At 33.8% G+C, this 21,899-nt stretch overlaps 1 protein-coding gene across 12 annotated transcripts in view; it reads left to right on the top strand.

Moving 5' to 3' along the window:
• Window positions 1–21,899, top strand: part of MEF2C (myocyte enhancer factor 2C) — a 133,337-nt gene that overhangs the window by 21,654 nt on the left and 89,784 nt on the right. The window contains exon 1 of one of the 12 annotated variants that reach the window (XM_066181268.1): window positions 4,281–4,376. The exons of the other annotated variants lie outside the window; for them this stretch is intronic. The gene's annotated coding sequence lies outside the window, so the exon portion shown is untranslated. Of the gene's footprint in view, window positions 1–4,280; window positions 4,377–21,899 lie in introns of those variants that run through there. 12 annotated transcript variants of the gene reach the window in all.

Here is a 21,899-nt window from a genome sequence, read left to right as displayed (position 1 = left end):
CAGGGCTGCTTTATGTCTGTCCATCTGTGTCCTGAATATGTTTCTGCTTATACTGAAAGTGGGAGAACAGAAATAGAGGAAGAAGGCTTTTAGGGAGGTTAAGAAGAATGTGGATATGGTCTGTTTGGTAAGATGGGATACAATGGAGGAGAGGGGGCAATACATGTTAGTCAAACTTAAAGCCTTAAACTTGCAGAATTTTTCGTTAAAAAATCTTGTTGAAATGTATATAATTAATCTTGCTGTGAACAATCTTTAATTGTTGCAGATAGAGCGCAACATGATTGGTCTTAATGATTGTTAGTTGAAATATGTTGTATAGCTGTTAAGAATGATCTTTGGAACAGTATTTGATAAGAACCTATTTTGCGGACAGCATCTTGGAGAAGTCATCAGTTTTTCCTTCATTGTGTTTATGTGTGTAAGATGGAGACAAAGAATTGATATAGCAGAAGAATGAGAAAAAAACCATGTTATGACCCCAGTGCAATCTATGAAATGTGTGAATTTGCATATTTACTAAACTTCTTCATGACACAGTTTTTATTTCAGAATACTGAGCCAGAAAATACATCCATGCGATGGGACACAAAATGTATAACTTTATCCAAATAAACACACAAAAGCAAATTTTAGAAATTATAAATATGATCAGAAATGTTGGTTAGAGCCTATGAACTGGTGTTGTCATTTAAAACTAAGACAAATTTCATCCATGTTCTTGAGTATACACATTTCAAAAACTCTAGCCCAGGCTAGTACTCTTAGTTATATGATGTATAGTTAACAATTGGAAATAATATAAATTTACATTCAAAATGTGTATCAAGTGAAAAACAGTTTTCCAGTTTATTCTTAAAACATGATTGAGTGATTGCCAAGCTACCTGAATGGAGCAAACTTCCCATAGTTATAGCTGTATCCTTGATAGGTAGAAATCTGCATATCTTCACAGAGAAAAAAATAGGATCTGGTGTTTCTATTTTATTGTTGATGCTGCCATAAAGGAGATTATGTATCGGATAGAAAGAGAAGAGTGTTCTTCCACATTTCCTGTAATATTGGCATATGAGTTGGATTAAATTTTTGTGGGTTTTCCAAAAACTTTTATTGACAAAGCAAAGTGAGAATCTATTTTCAATACATGTTCCAGTACTTAAATCATCATCGAGAACCTGGCATTTAGTTCAGTTATGCTTCCAGTAGATAGTGTCACAGGCTTAGTATTACACTCAGTGGTGACCTGCAAAATAGTCGTCTAGAAAGCATCCTTACTGGCTGCTCTCTTTTCTGGAATTTCATGTTTTTAAAAATTGCATAAGGAGTGATACAGTCATGATAGGCATAATGCAAATCATTATGACAGATGAAAAGCAAGCAATAGAAAAATTACTATTTTTGCATAACATTCCTAATGCTATTATTTCCCCATGTTTCTAATCATGTAGTAATACACATAGCTGAGGGTGCAAGGATTTCTCAATGGAGGCAGGATGTGTTTTTTATTTAACTTTTTTCTTGTCAATAAATAACAGTGAGAAGCCATATACCATGCAGCAAAGAGGCATGACAAAAAAAAAAGAAAGACATTCTGCTCTGTTTTTGGGGGCAGTACTTGTCATGTATTACCATTGTCCACCATTTGGACAAATGGCAATTTTCTTGAGCTGCTTTTCATTTCAAGTCTCTAAAAGTCACCGCTGTAAAACAGTAGCACTCTGTTCAACCACATTTTTATTTATATGATTACAAGCATACGTGTCATGAGACCATCACTTTTTTGACTACTGCAACTGGACACTGAGTAACACTTTTCAGATATCTGATAAAAATTTTGAGAATAGTCAGGAAGAAAGTATTCACTCCTTTTGCTTTACTGTTTTCCAAATGTGATCAGGAAGAGGAATTTATTCCATTAATGGATCAGAAGATTGCTCTATAGATTAAATACCATTCTAAAAATACAGCTCCCATGTTTGATAGGTGCAAATTCAAAATACAATGTGGATATATCAAAAAGGCCTCTTTAAAATCACAAGGAGTCTAAAGATCCATAGTTTTGTGAGATTCTGATGATGATAATTTGTGAGAGGTAGAATCATCAGTATTCTATTTTCATATGTTGCTCTACATCCTATACTTACATGCAGAATAGTTAAACAAATACCCATTATTACATGTGTTCACAAAGACCATTTTGAATATATCATGATCTAAACTAGATATATAAAACTAAAATACAGACTTTCTACTGAAAAAATGAACATACGGCACATTCAGCTTCAAAGTGTACTCCAAATTTCGAACAAATTTCTTGAATGTAATAATTGCCAGCACTAAATGCAACCCATCAGTTTCAATTTCCAAGGAGACCAGGGAGGAGAATCCTTCAATATGAATTCCAAAACCTAAAAATATTGGGAGAGTTTTAAAAATGTTTGTTTATCCTTAATGTACAATTCAGTAATCATCATCTCCCAAGAGATACATGAACTTTATTTGAGGCAATGGATGCAAGGTAAAAAAATTGTAAGTGAAGGGCAGAAGCAGAAAAACAGTCTAATACATACAGTATAAGAAAAAGGACTCAGAATCCCCAAATGTAAATTTTAAATAGAACTGCAAGCTTCTTTTTTTTTGGTGCAAGTCTGTTATGAAATGCCTGAGTGGAGTGAAATTATCAACTTTACTAAAAAATTTGTGCTGGAATGTAATAAAAAAAAATTAGAAAAGACTTAGGGCAACATGGAAAAGGGGAATTTAGGTTTTACTTTACTGTGTCCTGGTGTCTACCAGAATCCACATCCCCAGATTAAATCTATAAATTGTTTATGAACACTGGTTTAATTTTTATGGCACAAATTCAAGAATTGAGAAACCTGATTGGAAAGACTTCCTGCTTTTAACATACAGCTGTTAATGGTAAAATCTGTCTTCCATTGGTTATAGAATATTCTAGGAGAAAGGTATTCTCTGTTTCCAACTGTGAGGCAATTACATTTTTGTACAGGTAATGAAATAGTCATCGAATGGCAGACTGTAATTGAGTCATATTTCCTTGGAATGCTGTAGTTCCTTACCTATTGAATTAGTCTCTTATTCTCTTTTATCTCTCTTACTAAAAAAAATGCAAGCCTTTCTATGTTTCTAGTCTGTAATATAGCTTTAAACTAGTCTAAACAACCAGTTCCATGACATCTTTACTATTGCATTGTCTGAAAAGTTTGATTTTTACTTTATAAAATACAATGTATAAGAAAAAAGTTCTTTTGATTTTACCTTTATGCAAGTGCATTCATCTAAATAAATAAAACTAGATTATTAATACCTCTGTGACAGTCTTTCATAATTTTTAGTGACCTCATTCTTTCGTTTGAGTTTACTTCTGTACAGATACATACCATGCCTAATGCAGCTCTGAAATCTAGGATAGGAGTTAGAAACATGAAGAGGTGTTTAAATATAATGACAGTGAGCATGCTGTAAGTGACTAATGAATTGATTATGGGTTGGCTAAGACAGGAAGTACAGCTCCAGGGTGTGATAAATGTCTCAGTCTACCTAAGAGTGTTTAATAACTCTATATGAGAAAAGATAGTTCAAAAATAACCAATTTTTGCATGTTCTCTCTCATCTTCACACCCAGAGTTTGGGTGGTCTTTTAGGAAAGATCTTGTGGCCTAGCGCGCATGACTCTTCAGCCAGTTCCTTGTATAGTTAATGTGCCTGTTGTATATGTGGGTGTGAGTCAAAAGCTGATTTCCTGACCACATTATTATGCTTGAATTAATGAAGAAGAGGAAGAACTCCAGTTAAAAAGTTGTGCAGATCTTCTGATTTGACTAATATTTATCAAGAACGTGAAGCTGCTCACAAGTTATAAAAATGTGCTGCTTTTTCCTTTTCTTTTACTAACATTTGGAAGTTCTGATCTCAGAAATATGTAGAGAACTTACACCCAAATATAATAATATATTTATTTAAAAGTATTTAAGATGTAAGTAAATATATGACACTATGTTCTTTGCTCATGTATTCTCGCATAACTTCACTGACTTGATGACCTACTAAAAACTGCTTTATATACAGAATTCATGCTGTTAATTAACATCCACCTCTTTTTCTCAGTTCAACTCTGACTCTTTTTCCAGATTCGTTAGAAACAAAGGTACTATTTGAATAGAACATTTCAAAAGACGACCTCTTATCTTCTCTTCCGGACCACCCTGGGAAGAACGTATAAAGAACGTATAACTTCTTTGATCAAGAATGTTATAAGCAGACTTAAGCAGTTTTTAAAGTCCCTCTTGGGGTTTAAAGGATGTGTACATGTGTGCTTGCCATTCACACATCCTGAAATGAGATGGAATGTGAAGGTACATTTTATATTTTTCTAGAGCTGTTCTCAGATTAGGAGAGTATACCTCAGTTTCTGTCTGCTAGATATTAATTGTGTTCTGTAACAATCCGTATGGGTTTTATAAAGTCCAAATAATTCCATTTTTCTAAAGTGACTCTGAAGTACTTTCTGAGTACCAAATAATCACTGTAGATGGAATATATACAGGCTGAGACTGCTGGCCTCATGAGATTTCCAGGTGCTCCAGATTAATTGAGGTCCTCAGACCATTAGGTGTGGTATGAATCTTTACTGTTGGTAGTCCAATTTTATTCCTGATTTATGTTAGACTACACAGTGTGTAAAACATCAGAGCAGAATTCACAAGTGTTTGTATGTCTTTGTTACTGGAATGCTATTTTCTTATAAAAGGCAGGAAAAGAGGCAGAGAGGCAGGGAGGCAGGCAGGCAGGCAGGCAGGCAGGCAGGCAGGCAGGCAGGCAGGCAGGCAGGCAGGCAGGCAGGAAGGAAGGAAGGAAGGAAGGAAGGAAGGAAGGAAGGAAGGAAGGAAGGAAGGAAGGAAGGAAGGAAGGAAGGAAGGAGTGATCTTATTTGGTCTTACCCTCAAGTATTTGGTCTATCTTCAATTAACCAAAAGGGAAACGAAGTTAATTGCTTTACAGCTGAAGTAAAAGATTTTACAGATTCATCAGCATTTCTGAATTCTTTCCTAAGAATAGGCATGAAGTTCTGGTGCCGTGATGAGTCAATAGCTGGAAAGTGCTTTTTACTATTACTGAAGATCAGGTTCTCCTTTTATATGATAACACATACTTGCCACTATTTGTGGTGGCAGTTCTGTACTGACAACTGTAACTCACTGATTCTTTTTAGAGCCATCTTGGGTTCTCAACCCATTCATTCAAGTGAAACTTGAGAAGATGGAAGCGGCTATAATAGCAAAGCTGACTCAATCACTGTTTATGCTAATTCAAGTTGTTAGATGCCCTAGTCCTGTAATGCTAGAGTACTAGCAGGTTATTTGTTTAGTATTGATTTTAGGTATAATGCTACTTTTGTCTGAGAGCATAGCTAAGCAGGGGAAGGATATTCTGTCACCTGTGATGGGAGCTTGATTTTGGACAGTGCAGAATTAACTCTTCCAGAACCTCTTTTAGATAATGTGAAAAATTCTCTTTGCTCATGCATCAATTCATGTATGTAGAATGAGATGGTATCCCTCTGAGGCTGATTCTGTGTGGCTCAGGCACTGTGGTAATGGTGTCCATTATGAATACCATAAGGAGTAAACAAGGCAATGGAGACTATAAATATGTAGTGGCTTTTAGAGAGTTACAGTCTAAAGCAAAGCAACAGACTCTTAGATAACTTCACTTTTGCTAAAAATTCATTTTAATTAAAGTTTAGAACTTTCTACTTCTTTCTGTCTATTTTTCTTCTACTTCTTTAGTAGTTGTGCCAAGGTATCCATGTGTGTTTCTTCCACTGTCATCTGGCTCATTACCAGCAGATGCACACAATCTGTTTTGCTGTCATTGACAGGGCTCAGTTTATGAAAAAAATGTGGCTGAACATGCTGCTGTAGTCACTTATACAGGATTCTCTTTTTTAACTCACTGAGAAGAAATTTATTCTTTTTATTTTTTACATATTTTTCAATCATAGGGTTTTATCCAGGCTACTTTGCATTGGGTAAACAGGGTGTTTGTTTAACATTCTAGCTTTCTTCTGTAATTTTTACTTTGTAAAATTAAAATTTGCCAACAACATGTGTATAGAAATCACCACAGAATGTTAACGGATCTCAGTTTCAAGTGGCAGCAGTAATTCTGGCCATTACGGAGTATATGTAGCATTCCCAACTATTTTAGAAAATATTATAATGTTTCTTTTAGATTTTATAATATAAATACAAATTTTCCAATTTATAAATAATCCTGATCATCCAAAGATGTGCACTTTTAAGTATCCTGAATATATGTGGATTATACAAAAGGATTTTGTATAAGTGAATAACGTGTTCCTTCTCATGCAAAGTTCTAGTCAGTAAGAGGCTGAGTAGAAACAAATCAAAAAATGAAATTTTTGACTTCTTTGACTACAGAATAAAACTCTAAACCTTAATGTTATCACTTATTATGATGTTGTGGTAACACAGATTAGGGCCTATTGTGCATGATACTGTGCAAACAGGCATTAATGAACAGCTCTGCCTTTGGCCTTAACAGCATGAACAAACAGGATAATAAAAAAGAAGGTAAACAGAAAGAAATTAGGATTATTTTACAATTAAGAGTGTCTTGCCCTTCTTCTCAGTGTTCAATAGGACGACTTGGTGTAAGAAATTAAATTTTATGGAAGGTGTCTAACCAGAAGAATACTGTTTATTAGGTGATGGGACGTTCTCATTGTCTTTGACAAAAAAAAAATTAATCAACAGCTCAAATTTTGCGTTCCTTCTTTGCTGCTTTCTACCTCTATCCCAATGAAGGCAGGGATGACAATGACAATTTCCACACTGGGCTACTAAGATTGCAGTCTAAGACATTAAAAATCTGCCAATATTAAATAAGTATGGACACTCTACATGTTTATTAAAAAACAGAATTTGTTTTACAAGCTGATATTGCCTGTAATCCTATTATTTTGATCTAAATTTTCTCTTTAAATTGTACTTTGTTTGGACAGGTTGACAGTTCTGGCTTCTTTTTTTTTTTTATTTTTTTATTTTTTTATTTTTTATTTTTTATTTTTTTTTTATTCTACAGCTAAAAGAAAAAATCTTCAACAGCTAGAATTAATTCCCCAAAGTGAAAACTAGTTTAGTGAGCCTTGTTTCTTGTTCTGGCTTTGAAATATTTTCATATATACACTAACATAAATTAAATATATTTAAACAATTTTGATCTCTATTTTCAGGATGTATTTTTAAACACTATTTCATTTTGGGAAATGCCTTTATGTACTTACAACTCTGAATTCATATTGTTGTCCCACACATAGTTGCAGATTTTGCATCATTTATAGATTATTATGTTAAAAAGGATATCTGGAAATATGCAACAGTGGTAGACTGACACGTTAACTAGGCTTGTGGTTTTCCTGTGTAATTATTTCTTATGATCATGTAGATATATTTATACATACGTGTATATGTGTGTGTCTGTGTGTGTGTTTTTTATACAAATGTATATGGTTTTCGAACTATGTTTGCATGCTGCTGGGTATGCCTTAAATTGTAAATAACACTGTCAAAATGTCTCTTCACAGTAAGACCTCATAAAAATAATCAGTCCATAAACATGTGGTGTTTTATTCTCCATATATATACAGTTACTATATAAAATTAAAGTCTTTCTTCCATTGTTTTAAACTTACTATGTAACTGTATTATGGGTTAGAAATATAGTATTTTTAGTGGATTCTTTGTGTGTGCTTTTATATATGTTGGCTTATTCCAGTATCAAAAAAGAAATGTAAGTATACCAAACATAATTTCTCTTGATTTTATAGACAGGTTGAATTAAAAGATGACTGTAACCCCTGTTTTCCATTATAATACTTTTAATTTGTTTGTATGTTTTTTGAGGGGAGTATTTTTGTATTTTGGGGAGGTCTATTACAAGCTAGACCTTCAAGGTTTCTGGAAATAATGTCAACTTTTTAATTAGTCCTAAAATTACTTAAGGATAGGATTTGTTAATGTGGACATTTCTAGGAGACAAATAGGATCAGTGTAACAGTTATCACATATAATATAAAAAGCAGACAGAGAAAATAGGGTCTTCAGGTGATTTTTTACTACCTCTATGCCTTGATTGTTAGGCTCAATTTAACTCAAAGAATTGTTATGACTTAGCTATTACCCTTTTAAGACCAAGATTATAACAAATTATTAGTTTGGGCAGCGAGAAGTGAAAGGGATAATTTAATACATTTCTAAAAGACTAAAAATTATATCCTTATATTGAGAATTGACACTTCTCCAAAGTCTCAGGAAAGATGGCATAGACCAAATGAAAGACTATAGAATGTAACAGTTTCTCATTTTGCCACCTGTCGACCTTGATTTTTTTAAAGCACTCTGTTTTAAATTTAAGCATATTGATTATGCTTCCTTTGTTAGAAACAAAAACAAAACACCAAAGTGCCCTCCCAATAATAATAATAACAATAATAATAAAAATAAACCAAAACCAAAAACAAACCTATATAATGAACTGCAGCTTAGCATAGCAATATATTGCTTTTAGATCTAAATGCTAAACATCAGAATCTCAAAACCATTTGCCTGGTATTTCATGGTCCTACTTGGAATCTGATACAGTAAAAAAGATCAAATTCCTACACATCCAGACTGGACAAAATAGATGATAAATTCCAAAGCTGAAGACTTTCTGTATAGAGTTTTACTAACTTTAAGCAGTTTCAGATTCGGTTTCAGACATCAGCACTGATCTCAGCTGTAGAAACTTAACAAGTAAGAAGATTACAAAGTAAAGAGGGTGTTTCAGGTTTCTTTTTCATTTTACATAGCTGATAACTTTCCATGAAAAAACGAAGAAACAAACAAAAAATTGTAAGAGAACTGGTCAAATGATTAGCAGAAAAGCAATAGGCTGAGCTGCTTTTTCACAGGTGCTGCAGATTTTAATTTACCTAAGATAGAATACTTAGTTTTGTATTCTATTTATTTTCGTCATTACTGAACAGGGACTAGTATTTTCAGTCCCCCAGTAATCTTTCAGGAATAAACATTGATACTTAAGTGATAGTATGCAGATATCTGTGCATCTTCCTTCAGATTAGCCAATATATAGAGTAGGTCAGTAAATCCTGTATACATTTCCATCTTACACTTCAACAGTAACATAAATAACTTGAAGATACCATTAACAGTATCAGTTGTATGTATGATTATATACTGGAAAATAATATATAATTAATATTATAAGATTACATTTTCTTGCTCTTAAGGAAGTAGAACAGTTTGGGCTTTTTCCCATGAAAATACTTTCCAGTGCCTTGCCAGTAGCATGTTTCCAATGGGAGAATCACCCTCTCTAGTTAGGTGAAGCAGATTTTTTCCCGGTATCAGGCTAGATGTGGACTTTTTATGAGCAGAAACAACCTATTTTTGTGATGTGAGCTGGCCTCAAAAATGTATTATTCATAGAGCATGGTTCTTCACCAGTAATGATAGCTTGAGCTAGTACTGCTCCCAGTGAAAACACTGTTTGTATGGGGAATTTCTTTCTTTATAAAAACACACATATCCTTTTTTTAATCTGTTTGTCTCCAGATTCAGGACAAACATTACTCAAGAAAAATTTATATTTACCCCCAGTCTAAGAGAGAAGGGGACTGTCTGGATGGAGACAAAATTGACCACTGACTCTCACACAACACACAGAATTGCTATGGTATGCAGTCATACTACACCTGCCTAAATCTCAGAAATTGCATGCATCTATGCAGTGCAAGAGATAACTTACAAATTATTAATTTTGAATCGAAACACAATATTCAACATAAAAAAAATTTACAAAAATCAATTATTTGGTCAATTCTATTATGGCATCTGTTTCTGTTACAATTCGTCCTTGGCAAAAAATATTGACAGTGCTCTGACTATAATTTTATTATTTTGAAGAAAAATACTGTAGTTTTGATTGTACTTTTTTGTGTTATTCAGAAAATTTAGCCTTGTTGACAGTGTTAATATGACTGAGGACAAAGAAGCTCCTTGGTTGTACCACTTCTAAATTATCTTATATTGAGCTTAATTGACAAAGCTATTAATAGTATTTTTTTTTAATTGGCAGTGTCATTAAGTTTTCAAATACACTGTCTCCATACCTGTTCCATTTTTTTTTTATTTCTGTTATCTAAAAAATGTAAAAATAAGAATAGCTGGATATCTTTGTTGTTTTGAAGGTCTTATAATTCTACTTTAGTTTGTTTGAAAACTCAAGTGTGAAAATATGAAACATTAACTAGGTGAAAACATAATGTATATTATATCTTTCTGATTGTGCAGAAAACACACATTTGATGTGATGGAAAGAAACCTCTCCCTTCAGTATCTTGTTAGAAATAGCAATTTAAATTGCAATCCATTGTATAATTCTACTTTCTTTATGTTTTTATGACAAGTCAGCAGTAAGACATAGAACTCTGATTCTGAAAAAAATTCAAGCCAAGAAAGCTCTTATTCAAATTCTCAGTTAAATTATTTGCATCCCAGTTAGAGTCAGGCCTATACCAGACCCGCTGAGCAATTCAAGCACTGAAAGATTTTGTTGAATGAGAAAAGCCAGGGAATTTCTGAAGCTAAGACAAACAGTTCATTGCATGAAGGTAAAGCAGATGTTTAAGGAACATGTAATCTCTTGTCAACAGGATCACTTTCAAATCTTCATTATTTCCTTTATTTTTATCATATTTATCTGTATATGGCATGCAAGGCAGAGAGTTTTTCTTCTCTTCCTAGAACCAGAAGCTGGGTTATGGAAACAAATACTCTATATCTTAAAATAATAGATAATATATATTATGTTATAATAATATATAGTTTATATATTTTGAAAAAGAAGAAGGCTAAGCAGCAAATTTGTATCATCAAGAAGATTTTGTCCTCCACAGATTTCAGTCAGACCTTCTGCACACAGTAGCTTCTCAGAAAACCAAGAAACTGTAGCTATTTCAGCATTATATTAAACTAATATTTTCTTTCCCTAAATATCCACTGTTACATAATAACACTGAAGCATAGTCAACTTGTTTATATAAACTTATCTGAGAGATCTCTTCCTTGAAGCAGTAAGGCCAGGTGACTGTGGAAGGTCTTTTTCTGAGTGAGTAAAGTTTGTCTGGTTTAGGTTTCATTGCCCATCTTGCTTAGTAAAAAAATATATAAGCAGATTTGTACAGTTTCTATTCTGAATTAAAGTGTATGAAGATATTCTATGAAAGCCATTTCTCTTCCTAAAACTGGACTAGTTGGTACAGGCTTAGTTGTACAAGGAAACTTGTGTTACTATCTCCTTAAGCTTCTTCTATATTTAGCGAAGTCTTGCTAGCACAAGAGAAACTCTTTTCCATATCAGAATGTTCACCAAACATGTTCTGTTTTCTGGCATTTTAAGTGTGAAATTTTCACACTTCACATTACAGAAAACTTCAGATTCTAAAACCTCAGACCAGAAAGTCTTTTCCTGTCTGCATGAAGCCATGACAAAGGTACCTATTATGAAAGTATAACTTTGTAGCTTGTACATGTACAAAGCCGATCTAAATGAGGTTTCAGGGATACAGCAATCTGAGTATATTGTGTGGCTGCGTTAAGATAAAGGACCAAATTTTTAGCAGAAGACCTGAATTCTCTTCCCATGTTTTTCTGTAGTCCTGCTTCCTAACTCCAAAAATTTCATTTGAGAATTTCTACTTTTGCTGTAAAACTTCACCAGTGTCTATAGGTCATAAGTGAAAAGGAGGGAAAGAAAATTTTATTATATACATTATTTTATAATCAGTGTACTATTTTCAGAAGCTTCCAAAAAAATAACACTTGTCATTTGAGAGCTGCAGCTGTTAGTCTGTTGAGACATAGAGGCAATGGGGCAAATATTGAATTATTCATGAAGGCTATTGCTATAGTTGACAGAAGTTCATCAGCTAATTCTCCCACTCCATTATGAACTTTCTTTCAAATTCAGTCAGGCTACAGGAATACAAGCTGTTACTTTTAATAATCATGCTACCAGAAGTTTTATAAACTGTATATATCACATAAGCTTTCTCTTTTAAGAAAGCTACTTACTGTTCATTGGCGGCTCATAAGTACTTAATTTTTAATACTTTTAATACCAACTTTAATGCTATTAATACTAATTATTCCTGGAAAATGTGAATAATCTGATATGCTTTCAAAATGTAACTTTTGCAAAAATGTTTTTAAAATGCATGTAATCATTTTTTACCTTAATTCATTCTGATACACAGAAGTCCCTGGCATTTTCATTTATATTATTTTAGTTTTATATATTTATTTATATTTAAGTTTTTCGTGATTTGTAACACAAAGAGATTTTCTGTGCTGTTAATTACAACATATATTTCAGTTTATAGGCCAATTCAACATGTGAAAATGCAAGAAGATCTTAGTTTGCCCAAGCATGAGAAAATCAAGTACATTATATTCTAAATGCTAATTCTTTTGTTTGCATGAAGGAGTTGAAGTAGATGATCTCCAGAGGCCCTTTCCAACCTTAAGTATTCTGGAATTCTGGACGAAGCCAACAATTTTGTGGTGCAGGCTGTCAGAGTAATGATAAAATGCTGACATTCAAGGTTAGTTTGGCAGGCATCAAAATCATGTCATGAAGTGATTGCTCATGGTGGTTGTTGCAGGAATGTTAAATATCAAAGACTTTGTCCCAGTCTGAGCGATAAGGAGCGGGGTGACTCTCACACAAGAGATTCCACAAATAAAACTCTTTCATTCACATAGGCAGTGCTGTCAGCTCTTTGCTTTGGCCACAGCAAAAACACAGATCTTACCAGCATGTATTTGATTTCTTTAGGAGATTCCTCTCTCTTTTTACACATCACTACAGTCAGAGAAGCAGTAGGAAATTGTAGTAAAAATTTCTTATCTAGTTCATCCCCCTCTTCTCTGTGGAGATTTCCGCAGTGAATGAGATTGAAAAATGTCTGTTAAGTGGTGTGCTTGATGCAGACAGTGCCCTTATTTATCCCGTGATGACCTAATAGCAGCAGCAGCAGGTCCCTTTTGATAGAGAGGATTATTGTAATTTCCTCCTAGAAAGGCTTCCAGCAGCTCAGCTCTGTCACTTGCAGTCTGTTCAGAATGCAGTGACATACTCCCATCATGCCTTGTACCTTCACTCGTTTACTTTATCTGCTATGAAGTAGCTGTTTGATTTTAAAGTTTGCTGTCTTAGTTTTGAAATCCTTAATGGTTCAGAAAATGGCTATTTTCAAAAACTCCTCCACAAATATCATCTTGACAGATATCACCACCCCCACAGCACATTTTAGGAATCTCAGCATCACATCTTACGTTGGCAAATTATGTCCTTTGCCATGATAGGCCTTCAGGTAAGGAACTCGCCCAGGAAACCTGTCTCAAACCATATATCCTTATCAGAAAACATTAAAATTAAATATACATTCTTGGCCAGGTTTTTTTGTTTGTTTGTTTGGGGGTTTTTTTGGGTTTTTTTTTTGTTTTGTTTTGTTTTGTTTTGTTTTTTTGTTTTTTTTTGTGGTTTTTTTTAAATCTGTTTCTTATTGTTCAGTGTAATTTCTATTAGGACTATATTCCAGTTCCTCTCAGTAATTCTTTGAGTTGTTTTGTCAGATTTTCTTTTTCCCTTATTTCCCTTCAAATTTTATTTCTCCCTAAGCATACTACTGATTTAGTTATGGATAGTGAATTCTTAATGGTATTTCACGTTTCATGTCAAGAGCATGAACTTTTTTGTGTTAACTCAAACAGTATGTCAACATAATTGCTTACTGAATAATACACAGGCTGTTTTTACATTTAATGCGTTTCTAAAACTTGTATTGAATCTTTATTCCTCTTCTTTACAAGAAATTATCCCTTTCATCTTCCTATTATACATTGTAAGTCACTAGGCTTCAGCTGTACAAAGCTGTAGCTTTTTTTTTTTTTTTTTCCAGGAAAGGAATCCTGGTCTGTCTGCTTGTCTTGCTCTCCATCTTGTTACTTCTATTATTGTTCTTGTAATCATGGTGAGATGTTTACAGCCACATTACTATGGTGCTTAATTTTCCTCATTGATGATAAAGTTAAAAGTCTATGCTTGAAGAAGCGAGATGCCAAAGGTAATGGCTTCAAGTGAGGTCAAATGGATTCTGGGCATTCATGAAGTACTTTGTACAAGACAATCTATTTTCTTCTGTTCCATGTCTGAAACTTCAGTCTAATAATTTGTAATTAACAATAATTTATAAACTGAATTGAGTTGTGGAATTTGTTGGGACACTTTTTGCCAAGTTGCTCTAAATACTGTTCCGTGCACTTATAGTACTCCCTTTCACCTGAATACAGTACCATATTTAGATGCACCGAACTTGAATCCATCAAAGCTTTATTAACTGCATGAAGGATTTGTTTTTTCATCTCTCACATACTTACTGATTTCAGATTCTCATTGACTTGCTTGACTCATCGGGATACAGTAACAACATCTGTGATTTTATTCATATTAACCATTACATATGTAATTAATCTTAGGTACAAGGAGAGTTCTGCAGCCCTCAGCAAACTATTCAAGTATTTCAAATTAGGCATATACATTCATGCTTGTAGGTTTGGGGCTACAAGCCGTAGTACTGCAAAGACTTAGGAGTTTGTTCAAGTTTACTATTTTTGGGTGTTGTACCAATGTCACAATTATTTTCATCACGTCCAATGCTGGCCCACTAAAACTTCATTTAACTGTTTGATGTGATGGTGTCTTCTTAAATGATTTTAAATCCTTTGAATTTTACACTATCTTACAGGTGCAAGTTACTTAAATAATCTGATTTAAATGATCAGAATTCAGAATGTTTTCTAGACTGTATTATTACAAAATGAAAGCTAGTCTGAAGCGGGAAAAAATAGTTGGTTGGTGGTTTCTTCTTCTTACATCAAATTTTACAAATCAGTTATTCTCAGAAAAAAAAGGAAGTGGAGGAAGTTGACAAGCATCCCTGAAGTTAACTTCATTACATTTAGATCTTCCTAAATTTTACCTCAGTGCAAACTCCTTGCTCTGTAAGATTAGCAAATTGATGACTTCTTTAAATTTTTTTGGCTTGTTATTTTTAGTAGTCTTCCAATGGATTACAGTCAATGTCAATGCCAAGGAACCTTTTAGCCCAAATAATTCTTGAAACAATCTTAAAGTATTACATATTATTAAGCTGGGAATTTACAAATCCTTATTACTGGATAGTCTTCAGAGTAACTTACTCTTCATCATTAAGCTTTGAACCACAATCTCAGCAGAAAGTAGTGTTTTTAATAGCACTGGTTCCTGTGAGCAAATTTTATTGTGGCAGCATTGAATGCCATGCATTCTTTTGCTTATGATTTATTCTCCCTAGATACAAAATGGTAAAAGAGACGTGTTAATCTATTTTTATTCAAAGTACAGAAATAGCTGTTACAGTTCAGGGATTGAATAACCAGTATTAACATACTACTTGTTCTTAGTCATGCTATACCTGATGCTCACAGTGAGAATGTTGATCAGTTACTGGGAAAGATATAGAACACATTTTACAGATCATTGCTAAATATTACATTCTTCTGTTTCAGTGTTTCCCAAAACACTGCTGAAAATCAAAAGTGTAAAATTACTACATTCAATAATAGATAATGTGTTTCAGTGCTGGTTGCAACCTTGTTCTAGAAGAAAACTCCCACTGACATGGCTCAAATTATCCTTCAAGAATTACAATATTTTACGTTATTTTTTCCTCTTGTTTGGATACTTAGGTCACTTTTCTGGGATTTATGCCCTACATATGTATGAATTTATACAACTAAGAAAGAAGTGTGTCAGATGCAAAATTTATCTCAAACTTGAGGGAAACTGTTACTCGATTACCTGTTTTTCAGCATGCAGTTGGAAACTGGCTGTTAGGCAGTACAGAAAGGAGAAAAAGACACCTTATCTTGCTTGTCTGGCATTTACCAGTCTGCAGCTGATAACCCAGGCTGAGCCTACCCGTGGCAGCATTGCACAAATAATCTTTATAAGAGGATGAATTTTAAGGATTTCTCTAACATATTAGATACAAAAAAATCTATTTCTTTAACAAACAAAGATATTTTTTATTTTTTCTTCATATCTTGAACAAATGTATTTGAACTAGCATCTGCCCAGGACTTTAAATTCTCAGTTTCTCATTCAATCTCAGTCCCCATTGTAGTATGCTGGGACTTGATGAAGTGCATAACTGAAGGTTACTTCTGAAGTCTTTTTCTGTCATCAATTTTGATGTGTTCAGATTGTGTTGCTTAGTGATCTAAAGCTGGAATGTTGCATTAGAATTAACAATGTCACATCAGGGACATATTTTTAGTCTATTTAAGATGAACTAAAATGATGAACTTTTCCCCTTATCAAAGGAAATGCACTATTACAGAGAAGGTAGGATAAAAGAAGGGGTACCATACGCATGGTCATGAGTTCAGATATTAAGATAGAAGACACCAGAAAATCAGATGATTGAATAAATCAGAACTGTTTGATTTCTTAAAGTTCTATGTGTTTGATACTAATGGAAGCTTCATCTCTTCAGGACATTGCATATAGTTCATTTAAACTCCAGTTTTACTTAAAATATATGCAAAAGTTAGAACATTATTATACATTTGCAAAGTGTTTTCCCTTTCCTTTTCATTTTATGTAACTAATGAATTTATGTTTAAAGGACCACAAAAGAGTAATAAGATACACATGCATGGAGGCAAAAAGTCAGAACAGAGACTTTAAGCTGTAATATGATCAAGGTATCAACCTGCTTCATAATCTCAGATCAGGCAGCAAGAGATTAAAAATGCACTCCACTTGTAGAATGTATTTTCTGAAGGGCTATGCTAATCTTTAAAAATCTTAGACTTACTGAAGCACAAGCAAAATGTTATACTACAGTATCATCAGATTTTCAGTTACAGAGACTACACAGTCATTCCTAAAATGCAAACTAAGAATTTTTTCGTTGTTTTGTAGCTGACAGAAGAGAAAAAGGATGTAGAACTAAATCACTTATTACCAATCATTATTCCATGAACAAGGAAGAATTAAAAGAAGTCACTGCACAATCCAACAGGTGCACAGCACTGTTGAGATGAGCCACTATTTCTATGCTATGGACATATTTGCACTTCACACATCTTGCTTTCATAATGTGCATGATATGTAATTCTGTATACAGCTACAAACCCCACAGCTGTGGCACTGGGCCTGCTTTCTGCACTAAAATGTAAGAAGTCCAGCAGCAGTCAAAACCAACTTGACATTCTATGTTAATATCCATCATGAATTTAAAAAAGGATTCAAGTTTATAATACTTATAAAAAATCAATCTCACAACAGATATTGACCAAAATACATGTAATTTCTTACTAACAATCTTAATGTACTGCCTATGTTGTACCATATTTTTCACAACTTACTTTTCCTTCAGTGAGACCAGGCTCAAAATATGCCCTGTTCCATGTAATTTTAGGTCTTACTGTATTCAAAAATGATTTTTACCTGTCAAGTAGAAAGTTTCACACATTGGATTTGAAGGATGGCCAAAATTCGAGGAGAAAACGACATAAAAATATAAGCAAATATATCACTACATTCTCATAGAGATTTGACAGCAAACCAGAATCCAAAATGCAATGATGAATTATTCTGTGTGAGTGAATTCTGCCACCTGTACCTTGGAAAATGGAAGACTAATTTGATTAATTACAGGCTATAAATTTCAGGCATAAGAAGTACAGCCAGTATCAAACATCAAACAATCTAAACAATCTACTCAAATTCAGTGTTAGTATTTGACAAAACTGGACAGAGATTCAGCCTTGGAAAGACAAGTCTAGGTTTATTCGGACAATGCTCAAGAATGAAGTATTGTCATTCCTTTTGGTTTAATCCACTGTTTTCTTTCAAGGCATTGTTATAGTCATCTCTAAGTTGGTATTTCCAAAAACTCCATGCTGTAAGCAGTTTTATTAGAATGTAGGTATTAATTTCATTTTCAGGGGGAGGTGGATGCAAAAAGTTCACATCTTCTTTAATCTCCATTAATATGAAAGTAAGTTCTTATAAGCATCTTTTTTTCTGTGTTACTTTTCTAGAAAAGCCAAAGAGAAAGGCTTTGCTCACTTCAGATAAGCTGAAATTGTTATTAGTATAAGAGGCCTCCAATTGCATATGAAATAGGCCTCTACAATGTACTGAACAAGGAGCTCCGTTAGTTCACCTGACTCTGACAGCAGAGCTGTAGAGAAGTGTTAACACTTCAAACAGGATAAAATATTATGAAATCTGTCTAAACCAAAAAGCAAAGAGTGCCTTCTTCAGCTGCATTACAATTTGTATGACAGAACAATGATCTAGGATGAAATTTGGCCAGGGTGTTAGGCATACGAAAATCATTATAGAATTAATATGGTATCTTCAACGTTCCCAGTGATCAGGATATTGGTTGTAATTCAATAGTAACACATTCTTTTCTGTTGGCATAGTGCCTTCAAAACATCATTGGTTGAAATGTCTTTATTACTTGTACAGGTTTGGAGTCTTTTCACTGGAGACCCATTATTTAACCTGTTATTCTTTGTACTATTGGAGATTGTACGAAGATACTGACCCTGTCCTAAAGAATTTGTAATACATAAATCTGACCCTGATTGACCCTGATTAGTTTGTGAGAATCAAGAGGATCACAGCACATGCTGGCATGACTGTAGCAACTTGGGGAAGTGTCTTTTTCATTAATCAGGGTGACCACACACCACACAGTTTAAGAGCATTTGACACCTCTTTGGTTGAGGTTGACAAGTCTTAAAAAGATGAACGTCTAATCTCACCCTCTTACATGGCAGCAGGGCATGGCTCTGACTTAGGGTTTAGGACACAAGTAATTATTACTCTCCTGTATGCACATCTGTCTCAATGCAGAATGTGCTCTCTCTGTGGAAGGTGCAAAGTCTGTTTAATTTTGAAAGTATCCTTACAGTCTGTTCCAGGTAGAGTCAGACTGTCTGTTCTTGCTGCTCTTCTGTTTTTTTATCAGACCAGCCAGGTGGAGCAGAGTGAGCTGTGCTTTTAACACTTCGTAATTTATTTCCCTCTAAAACCAGCCTACATTACACTGTACTTCATGATCAGTGTACTTTTGACTGATGAAGAAAAATGGGTGATGCAGTGGCTTAACCAAATTTGCGAATGAATGCACGTTGTCATGTTTCCATGCTTTTTTAGCAGACAAGATATTGTACAGTAAGAATAACAACTACTGGCCTGTACACACCCAAATTCATACCATAAGTTCTTGCATAAGTCTTGTCAGTGGTTATTTCTACAGAATCATGCAGCAGTAGGATTTCCAGAAACAACCTCATGTAGATTTGCTGCAAACTCTATTTATCCCTGCAAGAGGTTTCAGCAGGAGCGACAGACTTGCCAATGCATGGTTCTCATCTGAAGAAACTTCTCTGTGAGCTGGAACAAATTTTCTGGGAACCTAGCATCAAAGGATAATAGACAGCAAACAAAAAAAAATACAAAAGTAAAGACTTCAACCTGAAAAACCAGCCCCAAAACCACACCAAACTTATAATCCAACAAGAGATTTGCTTCCATCTATTAGAGCCAAGAAAAAAAATGGCAACTGAGAAATGAGATTTTCTAACATGGGAAATAAATCACCTAGTTCTTGTCCCAGGGTGCTAGTGTTGAAAAGTAAATCCATGAGCTGGTATGGGAAAATGTTGAGTGATTAAAATTACATGACAGTATCCAAAGTATCCCAGTAATTTTATTCCCAAATTTTCAATAATTTAGGAATTTTAACAGCAAAAGCTGTTGTTGTTAAAGGTCCTAATTTGTTCTTGAACACATTCAAAGTATTTTATAGTTGTTTCATGCAAAATTGCAGAATGGAACTTTTGGTTCTCAGTATTCATCTCTAAGTAACAGAAGTAGAACCTTTGTATTAATATGGCATGAGGAGAGTAAGAGGATGAGGATGATGATGAAGAATATTTCTATTTGAATGTTTTGTGTTTAATTTTGTGATGCTTTGTTACTGTATAACATTGCTGTAATCTGCAAGGATTTAGAGCCTTCCACATCATGGCAACTCATCTCTCCTCTCCAGAGCCAACCAGCGGACTTATTTGAAATACTGGGAAGCAGCAGCATATTTTTCTTTTATTTAAATGGGATAATGGAATAGAGATGTGTGGGTTAAGGTCATTTAGAGTCTGCAGCTTTAATATTAAAGTGGTCTTGGACATTCAATACAGTATTTCTTAACTTTTTTTACAAAGTCTCAGCTTGTAAAAATCAGTAGAAAGATTCCAACAGAATTTCATATGCACAGAAGCAATTGGGAAGTGGGATATTATTTTCGTTAACTCAAATTGGAACCATTCTGAATTTTGAAATAATTGTGAAAACATCTTGAATTAGTTTATGGCATGTTTTTGACATTTCCATTTAGTAGAAGCTGTTACTGACTCTGGTAGTTTTCACTTTTGCAACACAACATGGGGAGTTAACAGGAAGAATGTACTTACAGTATTTCATCATGCATAATTTGTTAAATCTGATGTAAAAAATGAGAATACTGGAGATTTCTTATCTGGATATAAATAAATCACAATTTGATACATTTTCTTGGAAAATATGCTGTTTAATAGCAGTGCACTGATACTTACTGGTCATTTATGTATGACCTAGTTGTAAAATTATCTTCCTATTACCTACAAAGAGAGTAAATTTAAGTTTACAACCTAGGAAATCCCTCTGACACAATTAAGAACCTGTTTCAATTATTTTGCTCTTACTGTTAGCAGAATATTTTAAAGAAGATTTATTATCAGGAAGACATACTAACCTTGAATCTGTCTTATCCAAACTGTGGTTTTACAGTAAAAAAGTATAAGAAAAAAAATACAGTTCTTATCTGGCTCTTGTTTATTTTATCATTTGTGAAGTACTGCCTGTTTTGCACTTTGAATATTATTATTCACCTCAAACTCTCTCTAGGGCCAAAAGTGAATTTTCTGTTACAGGCATAACAATTTACTATATATGGAATGTATTTTGTCCAGTCTTTTTTTCTGTTCATTGCAAAATTGAAATTAATCTTTTTTGCTTGGGGACAGTAAAAGTCATGAATTTTCAGTAGTAGAGGAGCCTTGGGATTTTCAGCTGTTTCAGAGATCTTAATCAAAAATATTACTGATTGCTTGGGAATCATTGAACACACTCCTGAGGAAAAAAAATGGCAGCATAACCATAATATTATTCACAGTGTTTTTTTAAAAGGGACAGTAATTCATAATGATTTTTTTTATCATAGTGTAACATAGTGAGGAATGTCAATATTATCCATTTTTGCTCTATGTAAATGGCTCAGAAATATCAGTGCTTTTGATCTTTTTGAAACAGTTTTGCTCACACGAGTAGCTTTTAAAACTTCCTTTTGACTTCTCAGCAAGTTAAGTTTTAACATATTCAAAATCTTTGCCAATTCAGGGATTGTGAATCCATGGCTTTGAAGTCATCAGACACTTCAGTAACAATAGAATAAATTCTGGTTTAAGAGAATTAACTTTGTACTGATGACAGAAACTCCAGCCTGTAAGATAAATGGAAACAGCATTTCTGAATCTTTGAAGGACTTTAAAGGTGAGAAAGGGACCTTAAAAACCATTGCATTTCACTTTACTTCTGCTATTACCATTACATTATTCTTTGTT

Source organism: Chamaea fasciata, unplaced genomic scaffold (genome assembly GCF_029207755.1).
Source record: "Chamaea fasciata isolate MVZ Bird 193981 ecotype frontalis unplaced genomic scaffold, bChaFas1.0.hap1 SCAF_4, whole genome shotgun sequence".
NCBI classification, from domain to species: domain Eukaryota; kingdom Metazoa; phylum Chordata; class Aves; order Passeriformes; family Sylviidae; genus Chamaea; species Chamaea fasciata.
The sequence above is the reverse complement of the archived record's forward strand: the minus strand, read 5'-3'. Positions and strand labels throughout refer to the sequence as shown.